General features: G+C 48.3%; 2 protein-coding genes across 4 annotated transcripts in view; one reads left to right on the top strand and one right to left on the bottom strand.

Annotated features, from left to right (window-relative positions):
- LOC142698164 (protein kinase C delta type-like) overlaps positions 1-17,630 on the bottom strand; it is a 336,589-nt gene that overhangs the window by 83,581 nt on the left and 235,378 nt on the right. The gene's annotated exons all lie outside the window — the stretch shown is intronic.
- LOC142698161 (protein kinase C delta type-like) overlaps positions 8,074-17,630 on the top strand; it is a 34,619-nt gene continuing 25,062 nt past the window's right edge. Inside the window, exon 1 of the mRNA XM_075847823.1 lies at positions 8,074-8,251. The gene's annotated coding sequence lies outside the window, so the exon portion shown is untranslated. The remainder of the gene's footprint in view (positions 8,252-17,630) is intronic.

Below are 17,630 nucleotides of genomic sequence, written 5' to 3'. Positions count from 1 at the left end.
GTAAGAGATCGCGTCACTCGAGCAGACCTTGGAGCTGATGAAGGCTGATTAACCCCGGGCATCGACACAGAACCTGTGTCTGGCAAACCTTTTACAGTACCCCCCTTTTTATGAGGGGCCACTGGACCCTTCCTAGGTGGGCCTGGCTTGTTGGGGAACCGAAGATGGAACTTGCTGAGCAATATATCGGCGTGAACATCCCGGGCGGGTACCCAAGTCCTGTCCTCAGGCCCGTATCCTCTCCAATGGACCAGGTACTAAAGGGAGCCTTGGACCATCCTGCTGTCCACAATCTTGGCTACCTCGAATTCTACCCCATCCGGAGTGAGAACAGGGACCGGAGGTTTCCTCGATGTAGCCAAGGACGGGGAGCAGCTTTTCAAGAGGGAGGCATGGTACACGTTGTGTATCTGAAAAGACGGGGGTAACTCCAGCCGGAAGGAGACAGGGTTGAGGACCTCAATAATTTTGTACGGCCCTATATACCGGGGAGCAAACTTCTTGGACGGAACTTTAAGGCGCAAATTTTTAGAAGACAGCCACACCAGATCCCCGACCACAAACAGAGGGTTAGTTGAACGTCTTTTATCTGCCTTAGTCTTTTTGATGCTCTGGGACACCTCAAGGTTCTTCTGAACCTGCGCCCAGACTGTGCACAGTTCCCGATGAACGACATCTACCTCGGTATTGTTGGAACCACCAGGTGAAACGGAGGAGAACCGTGGATTAAACCCAAAATTACAGAAGAAGGTGGAAACTCCTGACGAGCTACTGACCTGGTTTTTAAGGGAAAATTCGGCGAGGGGAATGAAGGAGACCCAATCATCTTGACAGTCTGAGATAAAACACCTTAAGTATTGTTCTAGAGACTGATTAGTCCTCTCAGTTTGGCCATTAGTTTCAGGATGGAAGGCCGAGGAAAAGGAGAGATCAATCTCCAGCTTCTTACAGAAAGCTCTCCAAAACAATGAAACAAATTGTACCCCTCTGTCAGAAACAATATTGACCGGAACCCGATGGAGACGCAGGATGTGTTTGACAAACAAGGTAGCTAACGTCTTGGCATTGGGTAGTTTCTTGAGGGGTGCAAAGTGGCACATCTTACTGAAGCGGTCTCCTACAACCCACACCACCGACGTGCCTTGGGACGGAGGCAGATCGGTGATAAAATCCATGGAGATATGGGTCCAAGGTCTCTGGGGAATGGGCAAAGAACATAGTAAGCCCGCAGGTCGAGACCTGGGAGTCTTGGACCTAGCACAAATTTCACAAGCGGCGACGCCAATTTCTCCCTAACCACGTCAGGATGCTGGTAAGCTCACTTCAGATTTTTTTATGGAAAAGGGGACCCTGTGAGGAGGGGAGGGGATACAAAAACCCACATTAAAACCATCAAACAACAACTGCGCACTGGCCCTGTCCGGATAACTATTTAGAAACCTGACCATCCTTTCCAGCTTCACTGGCGTCACCCCCATGACTGGTGTTAAAACCCCCACCCCCACCTCGTTTTCCCTTGCGCAAGCATTTAGATGCCCAGTGGGACGCCCCATTGCATTGAGCACAAAGGTGCTTGAACTTGCAACCTGCACCGAATTTACACTGCCCCTCATTGTATTGCCAGCACAGCCCGAGCTTTGCGTTGCCCCCTGAGCTGGATTGACCAGATTGGCCTGCTGCCCCCCCCCCCCCGCTCCCGGGAAAGGACTGGCCCGGTCGAACTGGAGCCGTTACCCATGACCAGAGGGCAATATCCCCGTGGTCCGACCTAATATTGGGCCGAACCGCCTTTCGTTGTCTAAACTGCTTGTCATAACGTAGCCAATCTAGCCCCCCGCATATACCCTATGGGCTTGCCCGATGGCATCCATATAGCAAAACAGGGGGGAGCAATGTTCCGGAGCCTTTTCACCAATAACACTGGCCAAAATGGCGAACTCTTGCAACCAGTTAACAAATGTCTTAGGGATAAGGCGGTAACAACGCTTTTCCTCCTCCTCCTTCTTACTCTCATCTCACTTCCCCTTTTCCAGATTAAATTTTTCCAGGGGCAAAAATGAAAAAATTTCCACGTACTCGTCCTTCCAAATTTTTTTCCGAACTTGCTGCTTCAAGTGTGCCCCCAAAGGTCCTTCAAAACACACATAAACCTCCCCCCTGGCTTTATCGTCCAACCGAACACCATCAACCGCCGCCGCCGAGTCGGTCTGAACAGACACCGCCACCGATTCCGTATTTGCTCCTACACTCGAGGCGACCGCCGCCGGGGCATTAAACCCTACCCCACCAGCCCCAACCCATGCCGCCACAGGAGACCGCGAAGGGGGCTCGGTGACCCCAGTCCCGTCGAGCCGGCCTAACAATTCCTTGACGCAAACGACCAACTATCGCAGACTTTCCCCCCCACCCCCAACATTCCCAAACCCAGACCCCACATCACATACCCGCTCCTCAACCGCGGAACCCTCCCCCGAAACAGGAGACATAAGTATAGCAGGAAAAGGTAAAGATGGTGAAAACGACTCACCGAGCTGCACAGGTGCTGTGGACCCATCAGCTGGACCATCCTGTCCACGAAGCTCCCCATCCTCAAGGTCTTCGGCAGATCTGGTGCCAGATCCATGGCAGCATGCACAGGCGTGCTCAACGGCCGGTACCGAAGTGGGTGAGGGGCGGGCTCCCAAGCTCTCTCTCTCGTAGTCGACCGGCACCAGAGGGCCGGCAGCTCGCTGCCCGGAAGTCACCCTCGAAACAGACGACCTAGGCCTGCGGCCCAATGCAGGTCCCTTGCTTCCTCCGGATCGCCGTGGGGCTCCACCCCCAGCCGCCACATCACCAGGGGCAGCCGTCCGAACCATGGAACCCGGCGTAGAACTGGCGAGTGGAGTGGTGACCGGAAGTAGAGGCCGCACCCACCCCACTTCCGCTGGACTCCGCTGCGAAGTGGGATTCCTTCCGACCCTGGCACCGGCTGCAGTATCTGTGCTGCCAGACGCCCGAGCCGGAGGTTCCCTCACAGGGCTCCCTCTGTGGCACCGAGTTCGACGAGCCACAACGGGGCTCAGCCTTTCTGGAGGACACGAGCACCGGACGCGGCGCGAAGGAGAGACAGCCAAAGGTACCGGAGCGTTGGCCACCGCTGCAGCTTGTTCCTCCAACCAGGCGGGGCCGAATGCAGCAGCCGCCGCCCGCATCTGCTCAATGAAGTGATGCGCTGACATGCGGTAAGATGGCCGCCGGATGGGAGATACGTGGATGGATGTCTTACTCCGTGCGCTGCTCCCGACCAAAAGACCGGGAAGTCAGCGCACTTCCGGCTAACCCTCACCGGATCCCCTCCCTCTCCTAGACCATCCCCCTCCACTAACTCTCCCCTTTGGCTGTGACACCATCCTCCCTCCTATCCCCGTCATGTCTGGCCTACCCACCACTGTGGCAGAGTCCGTCCGGCCAGTGCTTTCTATGGTTTCGTGCTTGGGATTTTGGGTCTATCACATATCACAAAATCATAAGGCCGGACATCTACTTCCCACACTGACATAGAATGGAGACAACAAGCGTTGCTGCACACATCGATTACATTAAGATATTGTATTACAGTCTGTAGCCTTTGGGGGAATATATTAACCTTTCTACAACACTTTACTAGCGTAGAAAATTCACAAAATGCGCAAATGTCAACAGACCCATACCCATACCCCCAATAAGACTGTATGCCCCCCCCAATCAGACAATAAAATACATTTTAAAAATGTACTTACCTCACCACTCCGTTTCTCCCTCCCGGATTCCCTCAGGCTCTTACAGCAGGCCGCAGCACGTAGAAAGTACTGATGACAGGCCGCGTTGCAGCTAAAAGATGCGACACATTTATTAAGAGTCGTTCGCCTGTTAATAAATGTGTTGCATCTTACTCCAGCAAACTGTTTAATAGGACTGGTGTATGAAACGCCAGTATTAAAGGGAATGTGTCGCTATAAATTATAAATTTTTTTTCAGTTAAACAGTTAATATATAAATGATTACACATTGTTTTAATTTTTTTAATTTTTTCACAAGTCAGGAAATATTATAAATTAGATTCAAATTTATAACATTTCCATGTGCTGGTCACTAGAGGGAGCAATTCCCAAAATTGCAGCATTGGCATGTGGTAAAGCAACCTCATTGCCTTATTGTAAAGGATCTGCCAGGCACAACTTCTGTGTATACGCCCATAGGTAATCAGTCTGCACCTGAGTCTATGTCTCTGAGACTGACTCCATCTTCCACCACTCAGGATGGCAGGCTTAGGAGTGGGAGAGCCTATCGCAGCCTGGCCAGACTCAGCTAGCTCCCGCCCTCTGTCTATTTATACCTGCCTTTCCTGTTCCTCCTTTGCTTGTGATTTCTTCTCGTGTGGTTTCCTGGCCCAGCTACAGATTCTGCTATTTGATCCTGTTCTATACTGACCCTGGCTTACTGACTACTCTCCTGCTCTGCGTTTGGTACCTCGTTCTCTCCTGGTTTGACTCGGCTCGTTCACCACTCTTGTTGCTCACGGTGTTGCCGTGGGCAACTGCCCCTTTTCCCTTAGCTTTGTGTACCCTTGTCTGTTTGTCTCGTGCACTTACTGAGCGTAGGGACCGCCGTCCAGTTGTACCCCGTCGCCTAGGGCGGGTCGTTGCAAGTAGGCAGGGACAGAGTGGCGGGTAGATTAGGGCTCACTTGTCCGTTTCCCTACCCCCGTCATTACACTTATGCTGCAAATTTGTAGTAGACACACTCGCGCTAGTGTCCTCCCAGAATCCCCCCTCCTTTATCCTGGCTAGTGCCAGGAGAAAGGAGGTGGTTGAATGTTCACACCTCCTACACTGTGTGCCGCCATTTTCTGAGCGAATGCACAGTGTAGGAGGATTAGATACAGTGATCATTAGACAGTATAACATTAACATACACACACATCACATACACAAACATAACTTACCTACTCCTGCCGCCTCCGCCCTGCCGCTCCTAGTCCTTGCGTCTGCGCTGCCTTCAACATATGGCCAGAAGCCGCGACGGGAAGTCATCATCTTACTGTACGGCCGTGGTTTCCGGTCCACATGAAAATGGTGCCGGATGTCGCTCTACCAAAGACCTTCCTTCTGGTCTGTGTGGGAGCGGCGCATGCGCCGTTCCCACACAGACGGTGTACGCTATAGTGAATGGAACGGCTCCCGTTCTCATTCTCTATGGGGATGTATGTGCCGTATTCCATCTCTGTATGCGTCGTTAATGGACAGATACAGAGATGAAAAAAAAAATGGCAGCCCCCATAGAGAAGTAAAAGAAAGAAAAAAGTACAACACAAAAACACAAATAAATACAATTTATTTTAATGACATACTAAAAGCAATATTATATAAAAAAAAAAAATTCCGTGACGCCTTCCCTTTAAAGGGGTTTTCCACGTTCTGACAACTGATGACCTATCCACTGGATAGGTCATCAGTATATGATCGGTGCGTGTTCGACACCTGGACCCCGCACCGATTCGTCACTCCAGCTGCCTCCGGGCACCGGACAACACTGCCGGAAGCAGATGGCTCCTGTCAAAGAATAGAGGCCAAGCTGCAGTTCTGCCGAACGGCCGCTATGCAGTGATCGGAGCCATTTGCTTCCGGCAGTGTTGTCCAGAGCCCGGAGGCAGCTGGACTGGCAGATCAGTGCGGGGTCTGATGTAGTAACGATTGTTGGCCCCCATACATTACCAATGATTGCTCCTTGTGACACGCTGTATCGTCGATTGGCGCTGGTTTTCATGGTCAGTATCGGGACGTCTAAAAGGACCTTTATTTCCTCAGACACCACCATAACTAGGCATTGGAACCAACCCTTCCACCTTAGCGGGTAAAGATGTACATGCTAAAAGGTTCATTATATACACATAAGGGCTAAAGGTGAAAACACAGAGGTGCTCACCATATATCCAGCGTATAACTGTGTCCTCCAAATCTTACGGAGCAGGATTTGTTCTAGATTCCTGTTTATATCTCAGACACGTTCATACCATTTTAGACAATGAATCGACATATCGCAAACTTGTGGCGAAACCAAGCACTGCATGTAAAGAATCTTTAAAAAATCTGCTAGAAGAAGGAATTGGATTAGGAGTATTAGCCAAGAAACAGGCAGAATACTTACTGATAGAATTCCCTATTGTTCCCATATTCCATGGGATGCCAAAAATCCATAACTTTGCATGGTCTTGAAACTTGGGTTATCTGTGACGTAGTTGGCTAGTACCTCTGCAAACAGGCCTGCCATCAGGGTAGTACCGCTGGTACTACTGTCAGGGGCCTGGCCACAAAAGTAAAATAAAGTGGGCAGCCGCCGCTCATCAAGGTTATGATCAGAGGTAATTGGTTTGTAGAAAGGAATGGGACCCATGCAGGGGCCAGAAGCAGCGGCCGGCTCTGCAACTTGGTGAGTGACTGTTTTAAAGCAGAAGTTTCAGTTTAATTATTTTTTTTTATGTTGCCCCTCTGCCCCACCTTCCCACCTGTCTCTCTCCCCTTCCCCTCCCCAGACCCCAGTCAAGCGTCATATTCACTCTGGCCCAACTCCCGCCTCGTCCACTTTCCGTTCTCTTAGCCTACTCCTCCGCCTTCATCCTGGTATAATAGCTAAAGAAAATTACCTTATGAGGTTTAGAGTTAGTTAGTTATATGTCGAAATTTTGATCTAAGGTTTGCACACCATGACGGTCGGTAGTCATGTAGACCGGACGCTTCCATGATTTGAATACGCTGTGACGTGGCACATTGGGTCACAGGAACGTGGTGTAAAGGATCTGCCAGACACAGCTTCTGTGTCGACGCCCGTGGTTAATCAGTCTGCACCTGCTCCTAGGTCTCATAGAGTGACTCGATTTGCTACCACTCTGGTAGGCTCAGAAGTGGGAGAACCTATCACAGCCTGGCCAGACGGTTCTAGCTCCCGCCCTCGGTCTATTTATACCTTCATTTCCTGCTTGTCTTTCCCTGTGATTCTTTCCTGTTTCCTGGCTCTGCTGCTCCTGCTATTATTATTGACCTTGCTTCATTTTGACCCTGGCTTTACTGACTACACTCATGCTCTGCGTTTGGTACCCCGTACACTCCTGGTTTGACTCGGCTCGTTCACTACGCATGTTGCTCTTGGTGTTGCCATGGGAAACTGCCCCATTTCCCTTAGCTTCTGTGTACCCTTGTCTGTTTGTCTGTTGTGCACATATTGAGCATAGGGACCGTCGCCCAGTTGTACACCGTCGCCTAGGACGGGCCGTGGAAGTAGGCAGGGACTGAGTGGCAGGTAGATTAGGGCTCACCTGTCTGTCTCCCTACCCAGTCATTACATAATCACAGGCCCATATACCTTTTCTAAACTGGTCCCTGACACAACTATGGATCCCCTTGAGACCCTGGCTCAGCAAATGCAGGGCCTCTCCCTACAGATCCAAGCCCTGGCTCAGAGGTGCAACCAGCATGATGCTACCCTGGTAGTGCCCCACCTCACTTTTTTCTCCTTTCGGGAGAGTTGTAGGCTCTATTTCCATCTAAGGCCCCACTCCTCAGGTACTGAGAGCCAGCGAGTGGGTATAATTATGTCCCGGCTCCAGGACGGGCCCCAAGAATGGGCCTTCTCCTTGGCTCCTGACGCCCCTGAACTTTCCTCTGTTGATCTTTTTTTTTCTGCTCTCGGGCTCATATATGACAAGACTGACAAGACTGCTTTTGCCGAGAGTCAGCTGGTGACCTTACGTCAGGGTAAGACACCCGTTGAGGAGTACTGTTCTGACTTTAGAAAGTGGTGTGTAGCTTCTCGGTGGAATGACCCTGCCTTGAGGTGCTAGTTTAGATTGGGTCTGTCGAACGCCCTGAAAGACCTGTTAGTTAGCTATCCCTCTTCTGACTCCCTAGATCAGGTTATGGCTTTAGCGGTACGTCTTGACCGACGTCTCAGGGAACGACGACTTGAACGTTTTTGTGCTTTCTCCTCAGCCTCCCCCATGATGGCTCCTGAGGTTCTGTTGCTTCGTTCTTCCACGGAAAACTCGGATGAACCAATGCAACTCGGGGCCTCCGTGTCTCCCCAACAACGTAGAGAGCTCCGCAGGAAGAATGGTCTCTGCTTCTACTGTAGGGATGACAAGCATCAAGTGAACAACTGCCCTAGGCGTAAGAATAAGCAGCCGGAAGAACTTCCGCGCCTAAGTGACCATCGGGGAGGTCACTTGTGCGCACAGGTATTTCCCGTAAATATGAAACCTAAAAAGATCTTGCTTCCCTTTCAGGTCTCTTTTGAGGGCAGGTCTGCTACCGGCAGTGCCATCGTGGTTTTAGTGTCTTCTGATAATATTATGTCTGTGGAATTTGCTATGTTTCTAGCTATGCCATTGATTGATTTGCCTAAACCTGTCCCGGTAGTGGGTATCGACTCCACTCCACTCCACTTGCTAATGGTTATTTTACACAGCATACCCCTGTTTTTGAACTCTTTGTTGGCTCCATGCATTTGGAGCAGTACTCTGTACTGTTGATGCAGGGATTATCGTCTGATTTGGTTTTAGGCCTTCCCTGGTTGTAGTTTCATAATCCCACGTTTGACTGGAATACTGGGGATCTTACCAAATGGGGTAATGAATGTTTGACGTCATGTTTTTCTGTTAATTCTATTTCTCCCCCTGAGGAGGTGAACACGCTACCTGAGTTTGTTCAGGACTTCTCTGATGTTTTCTCTAAGGAGGCCTCCGAAGTGTTACCTCCTCATAGAGAATACGATTACGCTATCGATTTGGTACCAGGAGCTAAGCTACCTAAGGGTAGGATATTTAATCTCTCTTGTCCCGAACGTGAAGCCATGAGAAAGTATATCCAGGAATGCCTGGCCAAGGGTTACATTCGCCCCTCTACTTCTCCGGTAGGTGCTGGCTTCTTCTTCGTAGGGAAGAAGGATGGTGGTCTTAGGCCATGCATTGACTACCGTAACTTGAATAAGGTCACTGTAAGGAACCAGTATCCCCTTCCTTTGATTCCTGATCTCTTTAATCAGGTTCAGGGGGCCCAATGGTTCTCTAAGTTTAATCTACGGGGGGAGTATAACCTTATCCGCATCAAAGAGGGGGATGAGTGGAAGACTGCGTTTAACACGCCCGAAGGTCATTTCAAATACCTCGTCATGCCCTTTGGGTTGTGTAATGCTCCCGCGGTCTTCCAGAATTTCATAAATGAGATTTTAAGAGATTACCTGGGGGTATTTCTTGTAGTGTACCTTGATGACATACTTGTGTTTTCCAAGGACTGGTCCTCCCACATTGAGCATGTCAGGAAGGTGCTCCAGGTCCTTCGGGAAAACAAACTGAAGACTGAAAAATGTGTGTTTGGGGTGCAGGAGATACAATTTTTGGGTCAAATCCTCACTCCTCATGAATTCCGCATGGACCCCGCCAAGGTCCAGGCTGTGGCGGAATGGGTCCAACCTGCCTCCCTGAAGGCGTTACAGTGCTTCTTGGGGTTCGCTAATTATTACAGGAGATTTATTGCTAACTTCTCGGTCATCGCTAAGCCTCTTATGGACCTATCTCGCAAGGGTGCTGATCTCCTCCACTGGCCTCCTGAGGCTGTCCAGGCTTTTGAGGCCCTTAAGAAGTGCTTTATCTCGGCCCCGGAGTTGGTTCAGCCCAACCAAATGGAGCCATTTATCATGGAGGTTGACGCGTCCGAGGTGGGAGTGGGGGCTGTCATGTCCCAGGGTACCAGGACCCTCACCCATCTCCATCCCTGTGCCTACTTCTCCAGGAAGTTTTCGCCCACTGAGAGTAACTATGACATTGGCAACCGCAAACTCTTAGCCATTAAATGGGCATTTGAAGAGTGGCGCCTCTTCCTGGAGGGGGCTAGGCACCAGGTAACGGTCCTTACCGACCACAAGAATCTGGTTTTCCTAGAATCGGCCCGGAGGCTAAACCCGAGACAAGCTCGATGGGCGTTATTTTTTACCAGATTACATTTTTTGGTTACCTATAGGGCTGGGTCTAAAAATATTAAGGCTGATGCACTGTCGCGTAGCTTCTTGGCCAGCCCTCCTTCGGAGGAAGATCCTGCTTGTATTTTGCCTCCAGGTATAATCATTTCCTCTATTGATTCTGATTTAGTCTCTGAAATTGCTGCTGATCAAGGTTCAGCTCCCGGGAGACTTCCTGAGAACAAGCTGTTTGTTCCCCTGCAATTCCGGCTAAGGGTACTTAGGGAAAATCATGACTCCGCACTATCTGGTCATCCAGGCATCCTGGGTACCAAGCACCTCATTGCCAGAAACTATTGGTGGCCTGGGTTGCCTAAAGACGTTAAGGCCTACGTCGCCGCTTGTGAGGTTTGTGCTAAGTCCAAGACTCCCAGGTCCCGACCAGCGGGCTTACTACGTTCTTTGCCCATTCCCCAGAGACCTTGGACCCATATCTCCATGGATTTTATCACCGATTTGACTCCATCTCAAGGCAAGTCGGTGGTGTGGGTTGTAGTAGACCGCTTCAGTAAGATGTGCCACTTTGTGCCTCTCAAGAAACTACCCAATGCCAAGACGTTAGCTACCTTGTTTGTCAAACACATCCTGCGTCTCAATGAGGTTCCGGTCAATATTGTTTCTGACAGAGGGGTACAATTTGTTTCATTGTTTTGGAGAGATTTCTTTAAGAAGCTGGAGATTGATCTGTCCTTTTCCTCGGTCTACCATCCTGAAACTAGTGGCCAAACTGAGAGGACTAATCAGTCTCTAGAACAATACTTAAAGGGAATGTGTTGCCAGAAAAACATGTTTTTTTTTAAAAAATTAAACATTTAGTGTGTGGGTGATTAAACATTGTTCAAATTTTTTTTATTTTTTTGCACGAGTCCAGGAAATATTATAAATTATTTCTAATTTATAATACTACCCATTTTTGGTCACTAGATGGAGCTGTTCCCAAAATTGCAGCATTGCAACATTGGGTTAAAAGCCCTCGCTCTAGTGAGCTCTCAGCACTCCCTCCTTTATCCTGGCTAGTGCCGGGATAAACGAGGGGTTTGAACGATGTAACCTCCTACACCGTGTGTCGCCATTTTTTGAGCTAACCCACAGTGTAGTAGGTTTACATACAGTAGTAAACACACACAAACACGAACATACATTGAAATCTCTTACCTGCTCCTGCCGCCGCGGCTCCCTCTGGCCCGTCCGCTCCGTTTGCTGCCGCTGGTGCAAGTGCACAAATCCGGAAGCCGCGACCGGAAGTAGTAATATTACTGTCCGGCCGCGACTTCCGGTCCACAGGAAAATGGCGCCGGACGGCGCCAATTTCGAATAGGACTGTGTGGGAGCGGCGCATGCGCAGTTCCCACACAGACGCCGTACACTGCAGTCAATGGGACGGGAGCCGTTCGCAGTCCCTATGGGACTGTGGCTGCCGTATTCCATGTCTGTATGTGTCGGAACAGAAATGGAACAAAAAATGGCAGCCCCCATAGGGAAGAAAAAGTGTAAAAATAAGAAAAAGTAAAACACAAAACACACAAATGAATATAAACGTTTTTAATAAAGCACTAACATCTTTAACATATAAAAAAATAATTTGTGATGACACTGTTCCTTTAAGGTGTTTTATCTCAGACTGTCAAGATGATTGGGTCTCCTTCATTCCCCTCGCTGAATTTTCCCTTAATAACCGGGTCAGTAACTTGTCGGGGGTTTCCCCCTTCTTCTGTAATTTTGTGTTTAATCCACGGTTCTCCTCCGTTTCACCTGGTGGTTCCAACAATCCCGAGGTAGATGTCGTTCATCGGGAACTGTGCACAGTCTGGGCCCAGGTTCAGAAGAACCTTGAGGCGTCCCAGAGCATCCAAAAGACTCAGGCAGATAAAAGACGTTCAACTAACCCTCTGTTTGTGGTCGGGGATCTGGTGTGGCTGTCTTCTAAAAATTTGCGCCTTAAAGTTCCGTCCAAGAAGTTTGCTCCCCGGTATATAGGGCCGTACAAAATCATTGAGGTCCTCAACCCTGTATCCTTCCGGCTGGAGTTACCCCCGTCTATTCAGATACACAACGTGTTCCATGCCTCCCTCTTGAAAAGCTGCTCCCCGTCCTTGGCTTTATCGAGGAAACCTCCGGTCCCTGTTTTCACTCCGTATGGGGTAGAATTCGAGGTAGCCAAGATTGTGGACAGCAGGATGGTCCAAGGCTCCCTCCAGTACCTGGTCCATTGAAGAGGATACGGGCCTGAGGAGAGGACTTGGGTACCCGCCCGGGATGTTCACGCCGGTATATTGCTCAGGAAGTTCCATCTTCGGTTCCCCAACAAGCCAGGCCCACGTAGAAAGGGTCCAGTGGCCCCTCATAAAAGGGGAGGTACTGTAAAGGGTTTGCCAGACACAGGCTCTATGTCGACGCCAATGGTTAATCAGCCTTCATCAGCTCCAAGGTCTGCTAGAGTGACGCGATCTGTTACCACTCAGGCTGGCAGGCTGAGGAGAGGGAGAACCTATCACAGCCTGGCCTGACGGTTCTAGCTCCCGCCCTTGGTCTATTTTTGCCCTCACTTGCAGCATGTTCCTTGCCTGTGATTGTCTGGTTTTCTGGCTCTGCGATTCTTGCTATTTACCTTATTGACCGCTGTTACTTATTGACCCTGGCTTGACTGACTATTCTCCTGCTCTGATTTGCTACTAATCTGGTCCCCATGGCAGCAATCTGTCTTTCCATCTGGCACCTCCAGCAGACTCCTTTCAGTCTAGTTTGATTTATTTTACCTCAGAGTTCCTCTTTTTACCTTTTTTTAATTTCTTCTTTCCCTCTCCCCTTCTTCTCCTTCTCCCCCCACTTTTTTAGAACTATTTCTAACAGGGGCTGTGCAGGATTAGAAAAATATGGCTGCTTTCTTCCAAATACAGCACCACACCTATCCACAGGTTGTAGGTTGTATCTGGTATTGCAGGTTTGCTCCATTGAAGTGAATGGTAATGAGCTGTAGTACCACACACAACCTATGGACAGGTGTGGTGCTGGTTTTTGGAGAAAGCAGACAAGTTATCTCATCCTGGACAACCCTTTGTCATGGATAGTTCTTGTGCGGAGATGCTCCCTGCATTATCCCTTTTCCTTTATGGCCGCTGATATGTTCTATTCAGCTTTATGGCCTCTGTGGTAAGTACACTGCCAGTCATTAAAGGGTTAACACTTCAGACCACTGTGGGTGACGTCACAATGTATGAGTTGTGCAGTGGTAATAAACTCCTGTAGTAATGATGATGAAGGTGCTGATGTCATAAATACAAATGTTTATGACATAAAGAAGATTCCATATTAGAAGGTTTTACTGCCACATTCAGCGCCATATTGGATGGGACTGAGGACCTTGAGCTTGACTTCCCCACCAATACCGACCTGATGTAATTTGGAGGTTCTAGCAGGGAAACCCTTCACCCCAGACCACTTCTTCATCACAGTGATGCCATCCTCTTCATACGGGTTGTCTGTAATAGAGGGGGGTTTCCAGCAGGAGATCCCCCTCTATTAGCCAGAGCGGAGACAGGTGCTACAAGGAGGCATCTGGAGGGCCCGTCTCATCCGTGGATCGCCCATTCATTTTAATGGGTGCCCAGGTAGAGAGACATCCGCCTAGCCAACCAGATCAGCCGATTTATGTGTTTTATGTCGTTCGTTCATTGTATTGTCTTTCCTTGAAAATCTGAGAAAACTTACAAATTCTGTTACAAATGATATTTTGGCACCTTCTAAGCCCAGAGGAAGGGCAATCCTCCAGCCATGGTTTCCCTAGAGGTTTCCCCCACAGGGGGTTTTTCCTTTCCTGCGTGCTGGAGGGTGACTCTTCGTGAGTCGGAGGTTTGCCATTTTGGGTTTGGTCATATAATATAATAAAAGTTTTGACCATTTAACACCCAATTATAATGTTTTGTGTCTTTATTTTGCATTCTTTGGTTTGGTGATTGGGATTCTGGGTCTATCACATATCACAAAATCATAAGGCCGGACATCTACTTCCCACACTGACATAGAATGGAGACAACAAGCGTTGCTGCACAATTAAGTGTACACATCCTTACATTAAGATATTGTATTACGGTCTGTAGCCTTTGGGGGAATATATTAACCTTTCTACAACAGTTTACTAGCGTAGAAAATTCACAAAATGCGCAAATGTCGTCATTTTTGGGGGCAAAAAATGAGCGGGGCATAGCAGAAATGGCCAACAATTTTACTATAATTTACGCCAGTAACTGATGTCAATTATAGCAGAAATCTATATGTATAATGCGGCCCAGATTTATCTCTGGGGGGCATAACAAGGCAAAGGTCCATGCCAGACCCATACCTCCCCCCCCAATCAGACTGTATGCCCCCCCCAATCAGACAATAAAATACATTTAAAAAATGTACTTTAAATGTACAGCAGGCCGCAGCACGTAGAAAGTACTGATGACAGGCCGCACTGCAACTAAAAGATGCAACACATTTATTAAGAGTCATTCGCCTGTTAATAAATGTGTTGCATCTTACTCCAGCAAACTGTTTAATAGGACTGGTGTATGAAACGCCAGTATTAAAGGGAATGCGTTGCTAGAAATTATGACAAATAGCTGCCCCCATACAGTTTAATGCCCCCTTAGCTACCTCTAGTACCAGTGCACACATATAAAGCGCCAGTGCCCATATAGATAGTGTCACACACAGTGCCCATGTAGATGGTGCCCCCCCCAGTGATTCCACTCCAGGAGGAGCCCCTGCCGTCACTGTCCATAACATGGACAGTGACGTAAGGCATTCCCTATAGGAGCAGAATCCCTGTCCAGAGCGTCGGCCACGCTGTGGCCAGGGATTGCACTCCAGGAGGAGCCCTTGATGTAACTGTACATATATGGACAGTGACATCAGGGGTTCCGCCTAGGAGCGGAATCCCCGGCCAGACCATCAGCAATGCAAAGGCAGTGGATTCCGCTCCAGGAGTAGTCCCCGACGTCAATGTACATATATGAATAGTGAGATAAGGGGCTCCGCACTTAAAGTAGTGCTGTGCCCGGGAATTCCTCGGCGAGTGGTACTAATACAGAAGCAGGGAGCTGACGATCCCTTACATTAGCATCGGATTCAACTGGATCTGCATCCTTAGGACGCAAATACAGTTGACACCAAGACATACCACCGGCCGCTTGGGACATTGTAACACCGCCCGGAATCCTGGACTGTCCCGCTGTATCCGGGACGGTTAGGAGGTATGCAGTAATTAGGACCATGCACATGCGCAGATTCCACAGTAAATGCTTGTTCATGAGCCTGCAAAAGAGGAGCTGCTCAGTTTGCCATTAGGGTGATGACTGACGGATAAGGCCTCGTTCACATCTGCACTATTGTCTCTTGTAAAATCACGGCCCCAACGCAGGTGTGAACAGGGCCTTAGAGAGATAACTGAATACAGCAGCTGGCCATAAACTGAAATACTCTGCAGGTACAGAAGACAAATGGTAGACCAATTAGAAATGTGATTTATTTTGTACAATACATACAAGGCAATTTAAAAAAAACAGTGCAAAGGTGTACATAGCCTTTAAGCAATCAGGAGGCATATTTTCAGATTCTGCTGGACTTTTCCCATATACCGGCGTTTCAGGCATCCTATTGGTCCACGGTGTCCTCAATGCCCACCCCATTTACTTCTTGTTTAGCCACAATGCCCGCACGCCACAGCAAGCTGACAGTGCCCGCCCTAATGGTATATACAGGGGTGATGGAGATTTTATACCGAGATAAAGGTGGGCTGGTACATACACGGATAATGGTGGTTATATATGGGGATGATGGCTGGTATATACAGGGATGATGAGAGTCCCTTATATACAGTGAAGGAAATAAGTATTTGATCCCTTGCTGATTTTGTAAGTTTGCCCACTGTCAAAGACATGAACAGTCTAGAATTTTTAGGCTAGGTTAATTTTACCAGTGAGAGATAGATTATATAAAAAAAATAAAAATAATTCACATTGTCAAAATTATATATATTTATTTGCATTGTGCACAGAGAAATAAGTATTTGATCCCTTTGGCAAACAAGACTTAATACTTGGTGGCAAAACCCTTGTTGGCAAGCACAGCAGTCAGACGTTTTTAGTAGTTGATGATGAGGTTTGCACACGTTAGATGGAATTTTGGCCCACTCCTCTTTGCAGATCATCTGTAAATCATTAAGATTTCGAGGCTGTCGCTTGGCAACTCGTATCTTCAGCTCCCTCCATAAGTTTTCGATGGGATTAAGGTCTGGAGACTGACTTGGCCACTCCATGACCTTAATGTGCTTCTTTTTGAGCCACTCCTTTGTTGCCTTGGCTGTATGTTTCGTGTAATTGTCGTGCTGGAAGACCCAGCCACGAGCCATTTTTAATGTCCTGGTGGAGGGAAGGAGGTTGTCACTCAGGATTTGACGGTACATGGCTCCATCCATTCTCCCATTGATGCGGTGAAGTAGTCCTGTGCCCTTAGCAGAGAAACACCCCCAAAACATAATGTTTCCACCTCCATGCTTGACAGTAGGGACGGTGTTCTTTGGGTCATAGGCAGCATTTCTCTTCCTCCAAAAACGGCGAGTTGAGTTAATGCCATAGAGCTCAATTTTTGTCTCATCTGACCACTGCACCTTCTCCCAATCACTCTCAGAATCATCCAGATGTTCATTTGCAAACTTCAGATGGGCCTGTACATGTGCCTTCTTGAGCAAGGGGACCTTGCGGGCACTGCAGGATTTTGATCCATTACGGCGTAATGTGTTACCAATGGTTTTCTTGGTGACTGTGGTCCCAGCTGCCTTGAGATGATTAACAAGTTCCCCCCATGTAGTTTTCGGCTGAGCTCTCACCTTCCTCAGGATAAAGGATACCCCACGAGGTGAGATTTTGCATGGAGCCCCAGATCGATGTCGATTGACAGTCATTTTGTATGTCTTCCATTTTCTTACTATTGCACCAACAGTTGTCTCCTTCTCACCCAGCGTCTTACTTATGGTTTTGTAGCCCATTCCAGCCTTGTGCAGGTCTATGATCTTGTCCCTGACATCCTTAGAAAGCTCTTTGGTCTTGCCCATGTTGTAGAGGTTAGAGTCAGACTGATTAATTGAGTCTGTGGACAGGAAACTTTTATACAGGTGACCATTTAAGACAGCTGTCTTTAATGCAGGCACCAAGTTGATTTGGAGCGTGTAACTGGTCTGGAGGAGGCTGAACTCTTAATGTTTGGTAGGGGATCAAATACTTATTTCTCTGTGCACAATGCAAATAAATATATATAATTTTGACAATGTGATTTTCTTTTTTTTTTTTTAATATAATCTATCTCTCACTGGTAAAATTAACCTAGCCTAAAAATTCTAGACTGTTCATGACTTTGACAGTGGGCAAACTTACAAAATCAGCAAGGGATCAAATACTTATTTCCTCCACTGTAACCCCCATATTCCCTGTATATTACCCCCAAAAGGAGAGATCAGCAGCACATCGCAGTCCAAAACTCATGGAAAACTATTTTATGTTTCACCCATCCCACCCATCGCTGGATGTGGGTATACTAGGACACATGACTAATATGATAAT

Source organism: Rhinoderma darwinii (assembly GCF_050947455.1).
Source record: "Rhinoderma darwinii isolate aRhiDar2 chromosome 12 unlocalized genomic scaffold, aRhiDar2.hap1 SUPER_12_unloc_4, whole genome shotgun sequence".
NCBI lineage: Eukaryota > Metazoa > Chordata > Amphibia > Anura > Rhinodermatidae > Rhinoderma > Rhinoderma darwinii.
This window is presented reverse-complemented; position numbering and strand designations above follow the sequence as displayed.